The sequence below is a fragment of the Podarcis raffonei genome, chromosome 12, assembly GCF_027172205.1.
Source record: "Podarcis raffonei isolate rPodRaf1 chromosome 12, rPodRaf1.pri, whole genome shotgun sequence".
Classification (NCBI taxonomy): domain Eukaryota; kingdom Metazoa; phylum Chordata; class Lepidosauria; order Squamata; family Lacertidae; genus Podarcis; species Podarcis raffonei.
The window spans coordinates 44,777,630-44,793,542 of NC_070613.1; the positions used below are offsets into that span (position 1 = coordinate 44,777,630).

Here is a 15,913-nt window from a genome sequence, read left to right on the forward strand (position 1 = left end):
CTGAAGAAGTATGCATTAAAAATACATACTTAAAACAAAGATAAAACAACTACACACAATCAGAGAAGCATCTCTGAATACTCCACAAAACTGATGATTTTAGCACATACACTTTGACAATCTTAACAAACGCAAAATGATACATAATAATCTCTATCACTTAGACTATTGTCCGCAACTAAAAAGATATATTGTATCAGCAGCAGTGCTGGTCTGCAAGGTTTATAGAAAGGCAAGAGGGAAGGAGAAAAAATTAAATTAAAATGTTTACTTCATGCACGTCAAACTGTGCTGTAGATGTAGACCATAGGCATCATTCTACCATATGCCTCCCTGTTTGTATAATCTATAAAATCGCCCCAGACTGGATAAAAGTTAATCATATTCCCCAGGCCTCTTGCTATCTTACATTTCCACGTCAGTTTCCCCAGTAATGCTACCTGCCAGACTGCACTAACCACAGGTCCATGGTCAACAATTGCAATGATTTCCATGTCCTGGCAATGGTCATTCTTGCCCTGGTTAACATATGTGTTATGAGTTCTTTGTTTCCAATTTGTGGCATATCCTGACTATACAGTTTAAGCAGAGCCAGCCCTGGGGTCGTGGATACTGTCTGCCTCGCAATCAAAGACATTTCCCCAGAACTTTTGTTTTTGGACACTCTCACCACATGTGTCAGTATGTCCCTTTAGTAGGACACCCTCTCCAACACCAGGTAGAACTGTTTGGGTTTATATATGCTAGGCATCTAGTACCACTTTAAACCTAAAGGAAGATGCATATTGGTGTTGCTTCTAGAAAGTGAAGTATGCCTCTGGTATTCATCTACATGCCCAGGACAGAAAAGTATGGGCAGAGTACCTTTGTCTCAAACCTCTAGTGCATATGAGATTAGATTGCTGAACTAGAGATACTACAAAATTTACCCATGGTATCCTCTGAATTATGCCCCCAAGTCTCTTGAGGGTGCTGTCTAGTTCATGGGGACCTTCTCAGCTGCAGACAACTTCTGTCCAGTCCTTCAGACACACTGACATTCTAGTAATTATAGATTGTGTTACTTTGGTATTGAAAGGACCATGCTGTAAGACCTGGACTCCCTCTGTGGTGTAAATAGGTGAATAAACCATAATTCTTAAAGCTATGACAGTCTCTGCCATGTCTTCCATTCTGCAAAGGAATACAAACCCGGTGGGGATGCCTGGGACCCCATAGTCTCTTGCTATTGTTCGGCAGAGAGAGGGGCAGACTCTTTCTAGGAAGGCTGCCCTGATGCTGCTAAGGTTGGGATGGAAGAGATGCTCACACCATGAGTGAGCAGATAAAATATTGGGGCCCAGTGTTTGTAGGTGGCCAGCTGTAATATGGATTGATAAAAAGGTGGGGCCGGTGACTTTATTGTTCTCCTGGCCAAATCACTTGTACCAGTCTATCTGTGAGGTCAGAATAATGTGCATTGTTATGCTAGTGTTAAATCAGGATTTGTGATCTCATGCTGGCAAGAGCTGTAGATCTGACTCCCAGCCAATACATTTTCTTTGGTTACAGGCTCAGCTCATCTTTGGCAGTTACAGGGTAGCTAGTTTTGTGAACAAAAGACTGCAGCTCTTGTTTAGCTGTAAGGTGCTGTGTCTGCATTGCTTAATTATGAACCTGCAGTGCAGACAAAGGTTTGAATAACTTTCCCTGGCTTTTTACTGTAAGACAAGCTACAGGTTTCCAACAAATCCAACATTCCTTTTAAAAAAGAGCGGGGGGTTATATTGCTCTAGGTGGTGTGTGCTACTTTCTTTTAGGAATTGTTAGCTTTCTGCAAATTATCTTAATGTACTGCCTACATAGATAAAACATGTGGCGTCTGGTTAATAATTTTCTGCAATATAAAATAAAGACCCTTAATACAGAGTAATATCTATGCTATTATGAAAATGTTTCTCATTTTAAAAAATCCCCAAGGAGTACAAAGGGGTTAGTAAGAATACTCTTTACAGCTGAATTTTATTGCTAAGAGCTTCAACGTGGCAAGCAGCTTATGTAGTGTGTCAACATAAATTGTTGTCCACTGTTGTCTCTGAAATTTGGGTGAAGATTTATGGAATTATGCAAAACTATTATAAATGTAATAAAATATTGAAGCAATAAAGTAGACAAAACTACCAAAGTATGGAGCAAGATGTTGAATCGCTTAATTCTGATCTGACTGCATTTATATTGCTTTTAAACATCTGTAACACAGTTTGCAAACATTAATATGTGTATGCACTTAATTTTATTCACTTGGAATTTATGTCAGAAGTCTGAATTTTGTCGTTGAGTACAGTATTTTTTTTAATCATCCCTGTAGCACTTTTGGAGAGTGCGCCATGAGTCGTGTTTGACTAACATATCTTTCAAATAACCTTGTGAGAGGGGCTGAGCAGAGGCTATCATGTGATTTGTGGCTTGGGTGGGGATTTGAACGTGGCCCTTGAATATGCAAACACTACACTCTATCCACTGCATTATACTGCTTTTGTAATTAGCATGATTGCTTTATCTTGTCTTCCAGGATATTAATCATTTTATGCTATTTGAATACATCATGGAAAAAATATGCCCATTAATTAAAATAGGTGCATAATATGGCAATAATATCTCCCTTCCCCCCAAAGAAGAGCAAAAACTGAATTGTTATGCATGCCAAATTGTTATCCTGTTTTTGATCTTCTGTCGCAGTGTGCAGATTGTAACGTTCTTTAGGAACCCAGAAAAATGTAGAGAAGTGGTCAAAGCAGAGTAAGGCTTTATTGTTGCATCAGTTTCAGTATCAGTCAAGTCCTTTGAGGTTTTTCACATCACCAGCACCCCACCACAAGAATCCTGTGGCAGATGTATGTATGTGTGCTACCCTCTCAAGTGCAAATATGCACTAGCTTTCTCAGTACTATACTCTAACCATGTAGAGATCTCAAGCTTTTATAGTTTAGTATTTATATATGTTTATAATAGGCAGTTTCAGGCTAGCACGGACTCAGTGCACTAATCTCAACCTTTTCAAAAGACTTTTGAAGCTGTGGTGCTTTCCTGTTTTATATACCAATTGCTCTGGCAAATACCACGTGTTTAATATTAGCATATAAAAATGTGCATACCAGACAATATCTCAAAGGAAAGAAAATGAACTGGGGAATGTGTGATGTGCGCACAAAAGAAACATCTGTTAATAAAAAATGGACCATTTGTTCACATAAAAGCAAGGCGGCAAGTCACAGAACTATATAACATTCCCCCATCCTCAAGTGAATAATTTTGCATGTACACAATATGTACATAAGCCAGCCCAAGGCTGGAAATGAAAAGTGTTTTGTGACCAGTGCTAAAAATATTTGGACGTTTCCTTTAAAATTAATAGCGTAAAGCCTTGGGGCACTTAATTGTACAAAGTCTGAGGATAATGTGGGCTATTCATTTCCTTTATCCTAAATACCCAGTCATGCTTTTAATTCTTAGATATACTGTGTGCCCTTTCCAATATAATCAGCCTAATTTGTCTTCAGCTGCAAGCAAGTAAACCAAGCTTCATTTGGTTAAGCAAGCTAAGCAAAAACATTTTAAAATCCCCCTCACCCCACCCACCCACATATAGGTAAGTCAACAAGCATGCTCAGGGAAAATGTGTGATCTTGGGATTTTGGTTTGTGTGTGTTCAGGCAGAGGAGCAGAGCTGCCTTTCATAAGGAAGCCAAAATTTCCTGCCTTATGGTATCTGTGAATATAACTAGCATTTCTAACTTGTAGTTTGGATACTCCCTATCTAATGCTGCTTATTTCATAAATCAATCAGATGGATGCCAACAATAGTAGTAATAAATATCGATATAATTCCTATGTCTTTCTTTGACTGTTTGAACATGCCTATTAGCATTCTTTATCCTTTTGACTTTTCCTTTCTCTTTGACTCATGCTTCGTTCCGAATTAAAGGATCTGAAAAAAATCGAGGGGCTTGTGCAAGATAATTAACTCCCATTGATGATAAGAGTAATGAATTATAATTTATTTAAATAATTAAAACATAGCAGTACTTTGAAGAGGTGTTGATTTTCTTTCTGGGCTTTATGATTTGGTGGCTGGGGGAAAAGGAGAGTCATTTTCATAGCAGTCTTTTGTAGTACCTAGCAAATTTATTATGGCATACATAAGTCCACTTCTTTGGATGCACTTGCAGGTACATATGTACCGGTACTTGGTTGGGTAGAATTATGGACAAACATACCTAGAGCCACCAAATGGCATCTTTCTTGGAACAAAGGTTGATCCAGATTGCTTCCAGGTCTTTGTTCTGCAATCACAGCGAGGGAACCACCAGAAGGCCCTCAGAGCTGGACCTCAGTGTCTGGGCTGGCCTTGAATGGGGGGTAAGTGAGGCAGAGGCCTCTAGCCAGAAATACCAGAAATGTTCTTGTTGTGGGGAGGTGGGGGGGTCTAGAAAGGATAGGGAATAATTGTAGAACAGCAGCAAGAACAGAAATGTAGGTGACACAATATATTTCAAGCTTTTTATTTGCACAGACAGACATAGCCGTACAATTGCATGTTTCACCTCTGCATTTAATTGAATTGTAGCACATCTTAACAGCTGGGAAAAGATCAGGGAAGAGGCAGCCAAGGGCGTAGAGAGGAAAGAGGGAGAGTTTATTTCATTTAATACTAGAATTCTCTGTCATTCAGTATCACTGATGGGGAAGATTTAGCACAGACCATGGAAAGGGTTTCTTCCTGTAACTATTTGTGGAATTCACAGGCACAAGTTGTGATGAGGACTACCAGATTGGAGGGCTGGGAAGGGGATTACACAAATGCCCAGAGACAAGGAGAAGAAATCTGTCTCTGGCTATGAAGACTCTATACAACCTCCAGGTTCAGAGACATCCTGAATTCCACCTGCTAAGAGGGCAAGCAACAGGAATGGGCTATTATTTCATTCATTCATTCATGAACCCCATAAGGCATTCTGAAGTTAGTGACAATCTAATCTGGTTTGCTATTGGACCAGATGGGCCTTTGCTCTGGTTTTTGTTTTTTTTTGGGGCAGACACAGACCACCATCTGGTTCTACACAAGAATGTCATCTCTTGTGTATTTTGTGTGCACACATGCAAAGCCTCTGTACATAGTGGCACTTACTTCTGAGTAAGCCTGCATCAACTTGTGCTGCATGGAATTTAAGAGCACAATCTCATATGTTTACTAAGACGCAAATCTCAGTGTGTTAAATGGGGCTATCTCCCTAGTGTCTGTATATAGCAGGAGTAGGCAACCTAAGGCCCGGGGACCAGATCCGGCCCAGTTGCCTTCTAAATCTGGCCCACGGACGGTCCGGGAATCAGCGTGTTTTTACATGAGTAGAATGTGTGCTTTTATTTAAAATGCATCCCTGGGTTATTTGTGGGGCATAGGAATTTGTTCATTTCCCCCCCCCCCAAAAAAAAATATAGTCCGGCCCACCACATTGTCTGACGGACGGTGGACCGGCTCATGGCTGAAAAAAGGTTGCTGATCCCTGGTATATAGGATTGCAGGTAGCCTAAAAATCCTTTGTGGTATGCAATGTGTCTCTCCACCTTCCTTTCACCTCTAAGATTATTTCAGTTCTTCTACTAGAGCAAACAGATGAAAAGGATGAGTGTCATGGCTGTAAACGAAGACTCTGTGTCAAACAGGCAAAGCCAGGAACAACTCTTCAAGGGAGGAAAATTGCTCACATTTTTATTGCTAAGGCAGAAGGCAGACACCTTAATCACCATCTTTCTCCGGGGAAATAAACAGTCTGCCCGATTTATTTATTATATTTTCACTTGTGTCTCCTGGTTTTATCACTGCCATGCCGTTGAAAGCGCCATTGTGCATTTCGATGACATTATCTCTACCATTTGAAGGCCCATATAGAGAAGCAGCAATAACATGCTGCCTCTGTCTTGTGGTGACCTCAATTACACATTCCTTCCTGTTCTTTGCCTGTTGGAGATGGTGCATTCGCTATCATGTAACACACCTGCCTTCCGATAGCAGAGAAGGGGGTTGGGGTGTAACTCAGTCTTATTATTATTTCTTTTGCTTCCTTTGTTTTCAGCCATTGGGCTGGTAAACAGTGTCTGCAGCTATTCAAGTCATTTATGGGATTTAATTTTGTAAAAAGATTATTATTGATACATTTCTCTACCATTCTGAGACATTTCCCCCAACAAACAGAAAGAGGATTACAGTGGGTGCTAAGCAATAAAGGCCTAGTTAGCTTAAGGTACCTTCAGAGACCAATTTCAACATAACCTTTTGCTTTTTCGATCCAAGAATTTGGACGTTCCCTTCTGTTTTAAACCTATGGAGCTGACATTTACTGAATCGGACCATTGATCTCCACTCTAGCCTGGCGGCATCATCTATCTAGAATCTGTGCCGCTCCATATAGATGAGCCTCACCTTCTCCACCCTTCCTGCTCTCTGACTTCCTGAAGCCAGGCACTGAGATCTTTAGAGCATGTGCCTAAAGGCAGAGGTTCCCATTTAACTCCCCACACTTTAAAATTGCTGGCGGCCTCAGCAGATCACTTAACCAATCCCCACACTTCCAATGTCAGCATATTTGTCTAAGCCAGAGCCATATCACATAAATCACAAGCCAGGCTGCTGAAAAGGACCTCTGTCACTGGCCAATTTTTAATGAAAAATTAGACTGCATTAACACCATATTATGGAAATCACATAGGGCAGCAGGGCCTTGTTGGCTTGTTTCATAGGCTCTTCATTGGTGGTGCTAAATTATGTTTGTGTGAGCAGACGGGGCTTGTCGACCCGGGGAGGTAGCCCATCTAGGAGAAGGTAAACTCCTAAACCTCCACTGCCTTGTGGGACATCTTTGGGAGAAAAAATGGTTAAGGAGTAAACCCTACACAAATCCAGAGTTGAGTCCCTAAGATGGTTGGATGGCACCTTGTACGCCTCCTTCCAGGAGCTCCTACAGCCAAGCTGGTGCCAAACATATTGCTCTGCTTTCCTTTGACCACATCAGTGAGGCCGAGAGGGGAGTTTTGTTGTCTGGGCAGTCCAGGACCTCCATACATACTTGCGCCCTGGGGAGGTCACTTCGATGCTGCTAACGCAGCAGTTTGACTTCACCTCCAGAGGCACACTCCATTGCCTCTTAAGACAGACAGATGCCAACAAGTTGTGTGTGCATTAAATCTAGGCCAGCAATTGAGATGTCCTGTGGGTGTGATTGGCTCAACTTCAGTAAGGCCAGTAAAGTGTTCTAAAACCTGTATGGTATATGATAGAATTAGCCATGCCAATGTCTCCCAAAACTAATTGATAATCCATTTATTTCCTGGTTTTTTAACTGTCACAACAAAATCAATAAAAATAAGAATATAACAATATAATTTCACAGGATAGCCTTCTCCAACCTTGTGCCCTCCAGATATTGCAGAACCACAACTCCCAGTGTACCTTACCCCTGGCCATAGTGGCAGGGGCTGATGGGAGCTGTAGTCCAAATAATCTGGATAGTACCTGCTTTGGGGAAAACTGAAGTAGGGCATATGCGACAGGAGCAAGACACAAATGCACAAATGTGAGACATAAAACATTAATACAAAGCAATAAAATAATGTTTCCAAATGTTATCACAATTGGTTTTACTCTGAGAAGCGAAAGGCAAATTACAAATGAGTACAGTTAGCTTCATTTTGCAAAAGTTTGGCTTTTCTTGAACAAGGCTTGGCTAATTTGTGGGCCTCCAACTCCCATCATCCCTTGCCACTGAGCATAGTGGCTGATGGGAGTTTTAGTCCAACAATATTTGGATAGTTACAGGGTAGCCACCCCGGTCTACTTGAAGTGGGGGGGTCCTGCTCATATCCAAATAACATTTAAATACAAAACACCTGTATTATTATTTTTTCAGTAGAAGATTGAGAATTGGTGTCCGAAGGGAAGTTCATATTGCTTGGTAACAGTAATGATGCTTCAATCTGACTCCATGATTAAAACTTTTTTCAAAAAGTGAAAATTGGGACACAAAAGTTGTTGAGTTTTTTTGGGTTTTTTGCAAAATCTCCAAAAAAAGAAGTCTTTCATCTATTTTTTTAAAATGAAAATCACCCAAAACCAAGACTTTTCCTGGACAATTTTTTAAAATTCCGCCCAGAGGCCATTTTTGACAGGCGAATCCCAGCTATGTCCAGAAAATTCTGGACATATGTCAGCCCTGGTATTGCATCATTCAGAACCTGTACAGATTAGGGAGCACGTTTAAGTAAAAACAAATCCTTTAAAAGTAATATAAATTAACAGCAGCCAGTTGTTATTTTCTTGTTATAAAGCATACACAATGAAAATGGGTCCATCCAGCTTTCCTGTCCTGGAGAAAGGAGTTTTCTTGCTGAGAAAGTTGACTGTGGCAAGGGGCAACCCTGGTGTTGTGAAGTAGCCGTTCTCTTTTTGGCAACGGCCTGATTCACAACACCAGCTGCTGCACCGAGCCATACGTTTTAGATCTCTCTTCTTTGTGCTCTAGGATTTAGGGCTCGTTGGTTAGCTTCCTTCCTGCCCACACCTACAAAGCAGAAATCAAAGATATGTCAGATGTTAACAAGAGCCAGCTAGCTTTCCCACTTTCTCCTTTAAAGTATTATAAACTATAGAAAATTTCCCCAAATAAGACCACTCGCTTGATGCAGTCTTAATAATCTTCCCCTAAAACAAATTTAGTGAAGCCAAACTAATTACCGTATATGAGGCTGACTTTGCATTGTTTATTTGGTGTCTGATTTTCTGGCCTACCATACCAAGTAGTTTGAAGGATATTCCAAAGATATCATGTGTGAAATGCTCAAATGCATGTAAGGAATGCTTTAAAAAATATTATATGCATAAATGTACCAGTGTTGCATCAATACAAACAATTGTTCCAGAATAAGTGTGTACCACCCTCTATTTTGACATTCACAATCACCTGCACAGATTGACATCCTCACTTCATATGAGTGTTGGGGAAGATCCACTCCTTTTGCTAAATTTAACCACTCTGATTTTGAATGTAACAAGCTGGTTAACAGGAATTTATCAACACTAATCTGTGTTAAAGTCTCTTGGGTATTCTGAGGATCGCTGATGCTATAAGGCAAATATCTTTTTGGAGGGGCGGGTCTGTTCAGTACAGAAACACTGTAAAAACCCTTGCGTTTTCAGCATTCCAACTCACTAAAGAGTGTTAATCTAGAGTGGGAAATCCATCCCATTCTCTCTAGCACCCACATGGACAATTCAAGGCCTGAATATGCCGCACTAGTCAACTGGGGAAGGTGGAAGGCATGATGGGACATTTAAAGAAGCTCACGCTGAGATGGGGGAAGGGGAACGTGAACGAGTGTGATAAAGTGAGTGTGGGGAAGGCTGTGTTTCTTTTTATATGAGTGAGCTGGAGTGGGGTGGGGTGAGCTGGGAGGGGCCAAGGGCCTTGCAGAGAGTGATGGAGCTGTAACGAGGACAAGACTCAGGCTACTTCAACTTCCTCTTGGAAAGCTCACCAATGAAACATGTAAATTGAGAATGCCAAATTTGCATATTTATAATTGACAATTACGCTGGCTAGGTTTTTGAGGCTGAGATACGGACAGCGCTAACAGAGCTGCCCACCTGTTGCCTAAATGCCGCTGAATGATAAAACCCAACCCTGCTAATGAACTAAGGAATGAATAGCAAACACCCCCATTGGCATGCACATTATTGCTCATATAAAAAAAGTAATCAGAAATTTGGCTGCATTGAGTTAGCTGACAATGCAAGGGAGCTCTTTTTACACTGGTGGAGCAAAGCCGCATTTCCAAAGCTGAGGAGTATATAAACCACAGAAAATCAATTCCCCCTTTCTCTGACTCCACCCCACCTCCAATCTTATGTCCATACTTTTTTTAAAAATGCAAATCTGTGGGTTTTGGTTGAAAGGACAAATGTATATATTTCTTATGTCTGGCCTGCTGACTTTATATACTGTAAAATGAAATGGCTGCAACTGGGGAAGCAAAAGGATAATGCAATCCTGTACAGTGGTACCTTGGGTTACATACGCTTCAGGTTACATACGCTTCAGGTTACACACTCCGCTAACCCAGAAATAGTGCTTCAGGTTAAGAATTTTGCTTCAGGATAAGAACAGAAATCGGGCTCCGGCGGTGCGGCAGCAGCAGGAGGCCCCATTAGCTAAAGTAGTGCTTCAGGTTAAGAACAGTTTCAGGTTAAGAACGGACCTCCGGAACGAATTAAGTACTTAACCTGAGGTACCACTGTATAAGTATGGTAGGAAGTAAGTCCCACTAGCTTACTTCCAGGTAAGTGGACAAAGGATTGTAGCCTGAATTTAACTGTATGTGTTTTGTCTGCAGTTTTATTTGTGATGCCTTTTTCATGAGAGAAAAGTAATTTATTAAGAAAATGCTTCCTAGAAAATCAAGTAACCCTGAAAAAAAAGCGCATTTTATTTTACTAGTATTTTGCTTTCACCCAGAAAAATAAATGATTTGGAAAACAAATTTACATGTGCATTGGCTAGAACAGTCACTGAAGGGAAATGGCTGCTTCTCAGTTGCTTGCGTGGTACCGGCTATTTTTTTTTTGTTGGCTTTTCTTTGCTGCACAAGATTGACTGCACCAAAGAAGTTTGGCAGGATTAATCTGCGGAAGATAGAAAGACGACTGAATTAATAGGCTATTACCAAAGAAGGCGACTCTATTTGCATGAAATATTAATAGCACTAATAAACGTCTGGCAGATGAATTCCAGAGCATATGGATGGCATTTGTAGCCACGATCGCTCCAGAAAATGAAAACCACAGAATAGGTGACAGGGTATCGTTCACCACGACCAATTACAATTAAATTGTTAGATGGTTTGAGAGTTGCAAGCTTATGAATTGGCTGGGGCCTATTTAGACATTTCCCCCACCTAAAGGGATTCTGTTTCAGAAGAGAGTGAGCGTGTGCAGGTCTTCCCATCCTCTTCATGGTGGAAAAAGGTAAACTTCTGAATGGGACATCCTGTGGTTAAAATATCGCTCAAATTTACCTGCCCCTCCTTCCTTGTGATGGAAGAATTAAGGGGGGAGGAATATGCGGAGTGTGAAGACAAAAGACATGGATTTGCAAACTTCCAAATCAAACAGATCCATTTTTCAAGGAGTTGGTGCTGGCTTCAATTTTCTGTCCACTAAGCCACTTTGTTGAGATGTCAAGCTAAATCATAGGTCGCCAAGCTTTTTGGAATATGGGCACATTTGCGAAAGTACAATGGGCACAAGTCATAAAACAGCTTCTATGGGGTATGTGTGTGTCATAACTCAAAATGGCTGCCACAAACAAGAGTAGAAAAAATTACAGGACTATAGGATGGTGTGAGCAGGCTCCCCCATCCCCACTCCACAATAAATGGAAAAAGGTTGCCTACATTATCCATGGCTGTGCTAACTCCATTCTTTTCTGAATGGAAGAGAGGCTGGGAGTCATCCAGTGAAATGTGGGCATGTTTTAAGGGGATGCTTTCGGTGTAGGAGAGATTAAGCCAGTGCAAACAGGAGCTGAGCAGGAAGAGCAAGCACCCTCTCGTGCACTGTTGACGTTTGAGGGGATATTTATTGAGATCTATCAGAAATGCCAGAGGGTACTGCTAGGCACCCTGGCACTTGCCATGTTGGTGACCATAGTTTAGAATGTGGATTGGAGAACCTGTGGTCTCCAGATGTTGCTGAACTCCAACCAGGTCAGGGGTTGATTCAAGCTGTGATCCAGCAACAACTGGAAGGCCACAAGTTCACCAACATTGGTTGTGTGTGACACAAATGACCCAGGCAATTCTTGGCCTCCTCAATGCAGCCCCAATGACTGAGGTTAATGCCAACATTAGTTGTGAAACAAGTAAAATTGAAAGTGCACAGATGGAGGGTTGCAGTGTGCGAGTTTACCTAGGCTGCTTCACATCATACTAAATGATTTTTAGCAAGACATCTAATTGCAGTTAGTGACACATTCCAGATTTGCTGCTGTCAGATGGGAAGTGTAAGGGATGCTAAAGCATGTACCGTGGTACCTCAGTTTTCGAACACAATCCACTCTGGAAGACCATTTGACTTCCAAAGCGTTCGGAAACTGAAGCAGTTACTTCCAAGTTTTCGGCGTTCGAAAACCAAAACGTTCGACTTCCGAGACATTCGAAAACCGAGGTACCACTGGTACTGGTTACCTAGAGTGGTTTGAGACGAATGGGTGGTTTGGACACAATTGTCTGGATGTGATTCAGTTGCAATTCTCTCTCTCTCTCTTCCAAAGCAAACAAAGAGTCTAACTGAAACCAGAGAAAGGCAGCATAACAGGCAGCTAGGTATATGATAAATTTATCTTGAATTTGTGTAGATAGATAATCATAATCAGCAACTTCATTACCCAAATAAGACTCAATTCTGCACTAATAGTTCACTCTGGATTTCGAGAGGTAGAAAAAGGTGCCAAAGGCAAAATTCCTTGAAAATTAAAATTAATTTCTCCCTGCCTCGTCTAAAACATAAATATATTCACCACCCTAGGTAGTATGCTGTATCCAAGCAACCTAACTGTGGCCAGTCTTTGGACTAGATGAGGCTTTTCACCAAAAATTCATCATGACAGTCCGTACAGTGAGCGAAGAGTGATTTGCATCGGTCCCCGTTAGCCTTACATTTTGAGCAGCATGTTTTTTTTTAGCCTAAGTAAACAAGTAATTCCTCCCCAAGCCAAATGTCACAATTAACCTACCCTTTTATTCCCCGCCCCCCCAAAAAACTTAGTGCCTCATGAAATATGTACTACCCTTTGAGCAATGTCTGTCACGTTTGTTTGGTCAAGTATCCCTCATCCTAGTCATTTTTGCTGCAGCTCCGTTTAATTTTCCTGCCTGATAATAAGCGTGTATAAGAGGCATACTCAGAGTACCCCCACTTGACCCAAAATACAGCGTACTGTTGGTACAAATATATCCTTACTATTTTATAAGGAACAGCCATTTACCAAAACAGAGCAGAAAAGTTATTAGCCCTATTCATATGCACACAAATACTTTATTTCTTTGGTAACAGTAGCCTAATAATTCTGGCCCCTCTTGTCTGTGATATCTTTATCCTCCACAGGTTAATCCTGCCAAGTTTCTTAGCTACAGTGTATGTCACACAGTGTATAATACCCAACAATTCAATTTTGCTAATCCTGTTTTATGAGCTTTGTGGCCCTGTCTGGTCAATCCAATAGTCGTTAAAAATCTCATGGAAGGTTTTTGGCAAGATCTCTTTTTCCTACGTAGCTTGAATTAAGTGGTTTAAGAGCCAAACATTGTACTTGAACATCTGCCAATGTCCTTCAGACACAGAATGTCAAGATACTTAATTAAATAGGCCTCTAAACTCTTTCAGACACCCCACCTTACACAGTCAGCTCGAACATACTAAGTAGAAGTGTGTTTATATATATATATATCTCAGTTCAGTCTTTTTCAGTGCATTCTCCACACAACACAAACGGTCAAGTCGGGGCACATTCATGGCCCATTATCTTAGAAACAGATTAAAAACAAACATGTAAAGACGGTCTCATTAACAGTCCTTTTGTTGTCTTGTTTACCATTTAGTGGACTCATTACCATTAATTATTAGCGGAGGAAACGAGCAACACAGGAATGTTATTCTTTCCAGGCAAAATTTACATGTGTAAAGAAAGAAGCAAAGATACAGAATATCCGGGTTCTGTGCCATATCTCCATCCAGCTTCCTGAACAAACTGCACAAATCTTCAACCACCGCCACAACTAAAAGGACAGGGTGATTCATAATGAAGTATACAGTTTCCATTCAACTGTATACTTCATTATGAATCACTCCTGCATGGACGTGGGCAGGGGGGCAGCCGCCCCCCAAAATCAAGTAAATAAATAAAAATACTTAACTATAAGTAAAAATAATCAGAATGTTTGTAACTGAAATACTCACTGAGGTCACTTGGATGTGGCACATTCTAGCAGAGCAACTGGCAACCCAGCTGATCAACAGGCATCACTTCCACAAACTGACCAATTGTGTTGCAAGTAGCTCAGTCCTGGAACAGGATAGGTGGGTCTCCTACTCCTACATTAAATCTTGGCTTCACCCATGATCTTCCTGGACTGTCAAGTTACCTGCAAAGGCCCTTCTCTGTGTGCCCCCACCAAAAGAGTGGGTGCAGCCATGAGGGAGCGGGCTCCATCTACAGAATGCCCTCTTCAAGAAGGCTAGCTGGCCCCTACATTGTGACATTTTCACCGCCAGATTAAGACATTTTTATTTTCCCAGTCTATTCAGCTTTCAGGGACGGGGGTGGCGCTGTGGTCTAAACCACTGACCCTAGGGCTTGCCGATCAGAAGGTCGGCGGTTCAAATCCCCGCGACGGGGTGAGCTCCCGTTGCTCGGTCCCAGCTCCTGCCAACCTAGCAGTTCGAAAGCACGTCAAAGTGCAAGTAGATAAATAGGTACTGCTCTGGCGGGAAGGTAAACGGCGTTTCTGTGCGCTGCTCTGGTTTCGCCAGAAGTGGCTTAGTCATGCTGGCCACATGACCCGGAAAAACTGTCTGAGGACATACGCTTGCTCCCTCGGCCTGTAAAGCGAGATGGGCGCCGCAACCCCAGAGTCATTCGTGACTGGACTTAACTGTCAGGGGTCTTTTACCTTTACCTTTATTCAGCTTTCTGGTGCTTTTAGTGTTCTTCACACTACTGTTTCCTTTTTTTATTGCTGGCTTTATTCTGGTGCTCTTTTAACTGTTCTTAAGATTTTACGTCTATGCCTTTTTTATGGATTTAACTTCCCTTTGAGAATCATCCAGAGTACCTTTCGCAGTATAGAAAAGGTGCAAATGAACACATAAAAACATTGGTGTTCGGATGCTAGTTGCCACACCAACCATTTCTGAATGCGAAACACTAAACAGAGGAAGTGCCTCTTCCTTCTTCTCCAGTGTGACCTTATGTCCTGGACTAATAAACTGCCTGTATATTTAAATTATACTTAAATAATAATAAATAAGTCAGGTTTTCCAGGCACAATAGTAGTGTTGTGTACACACACACACACACACACACACCAAGCTACATTTTCATAATATTACCTTATCCTGGGTGTAAACTAGTGCAGAAAAACTTGATTGATTGAATGGTTCATAAATTGCAGTTGAAACTGTGAACTGTAAATGGCATGTTACCCCCCCTATGGCAGGATGTTGGCACAGGATACTGCAGCTGATAGCACTCTCTCTCAATCCAGGCAATGAATTTCACATTATTTCATCTTGTTAAGAAATATACCTCCTTTAAATATCCTCATTTTTTTTTAACTCAGCCGATAATTGAAACTGGCAGAACCGAGGCATAGAAAGGTTTTAATTTGTTTAACAGCGGAAGTACTATTCTCTTCCCCACTTTTATACGGTTGGATATTCTTTGTGGAGGTTTATATTGACAGACTAAGAAATACTGATCTATTTTGGGCTTTGATGATGCCTATTTTCTTTCCTATCCCTTATTTTTTTTTAAATAATAATAATAATAGTATTTTGAGGAATTTTAGTTCTGAGAGCAAGTGGGCAACTTTTGTTCAGTAAAGTTTTTGATGCAGCCTATTGTCAATTATTATCCTGCTCAGTTCCTACGAGTCAGAATGTAGAGCCCTATTTCCATAACTCATCAATCTTCACATTCTCTCTGTGAGGATCAGCCATTTCTAAGCTCACCACCCACCCCTGCTTTGTTTGCTTAATGCAAATTGTACATCCTCTGATCACTGGTTCCTACTCAAGATGGCTAGATTACCTGCAGTATCAAAGGCA

At 41.2% G+C, this 15,913-nt stretch overlaps 1 long non-coding RNA gene across 1 annotated transcript in view; it reads right to left on the reverse strand.

Moving 5' to 3' along the window:
* Nucleotides 1-8,321: 8,321 nt before the first annotated feature.
* LOC128424435 (uncharacterized) overlaps nucleotides 8,322-15,913 on the reverse strand; it is a 103,439-nt gene continuing 95,847 nt past the window's right edge. The window contains exon 4 of the long non-coding RNA XR_008333020.1: nucleotides 8,322-8,594. This is a non-coding gene — a long non-coding RNA (uncharacterized LOC128424435). The remainder of the gene's footprint in view (nucleotides 8,595-15,913) is intronic.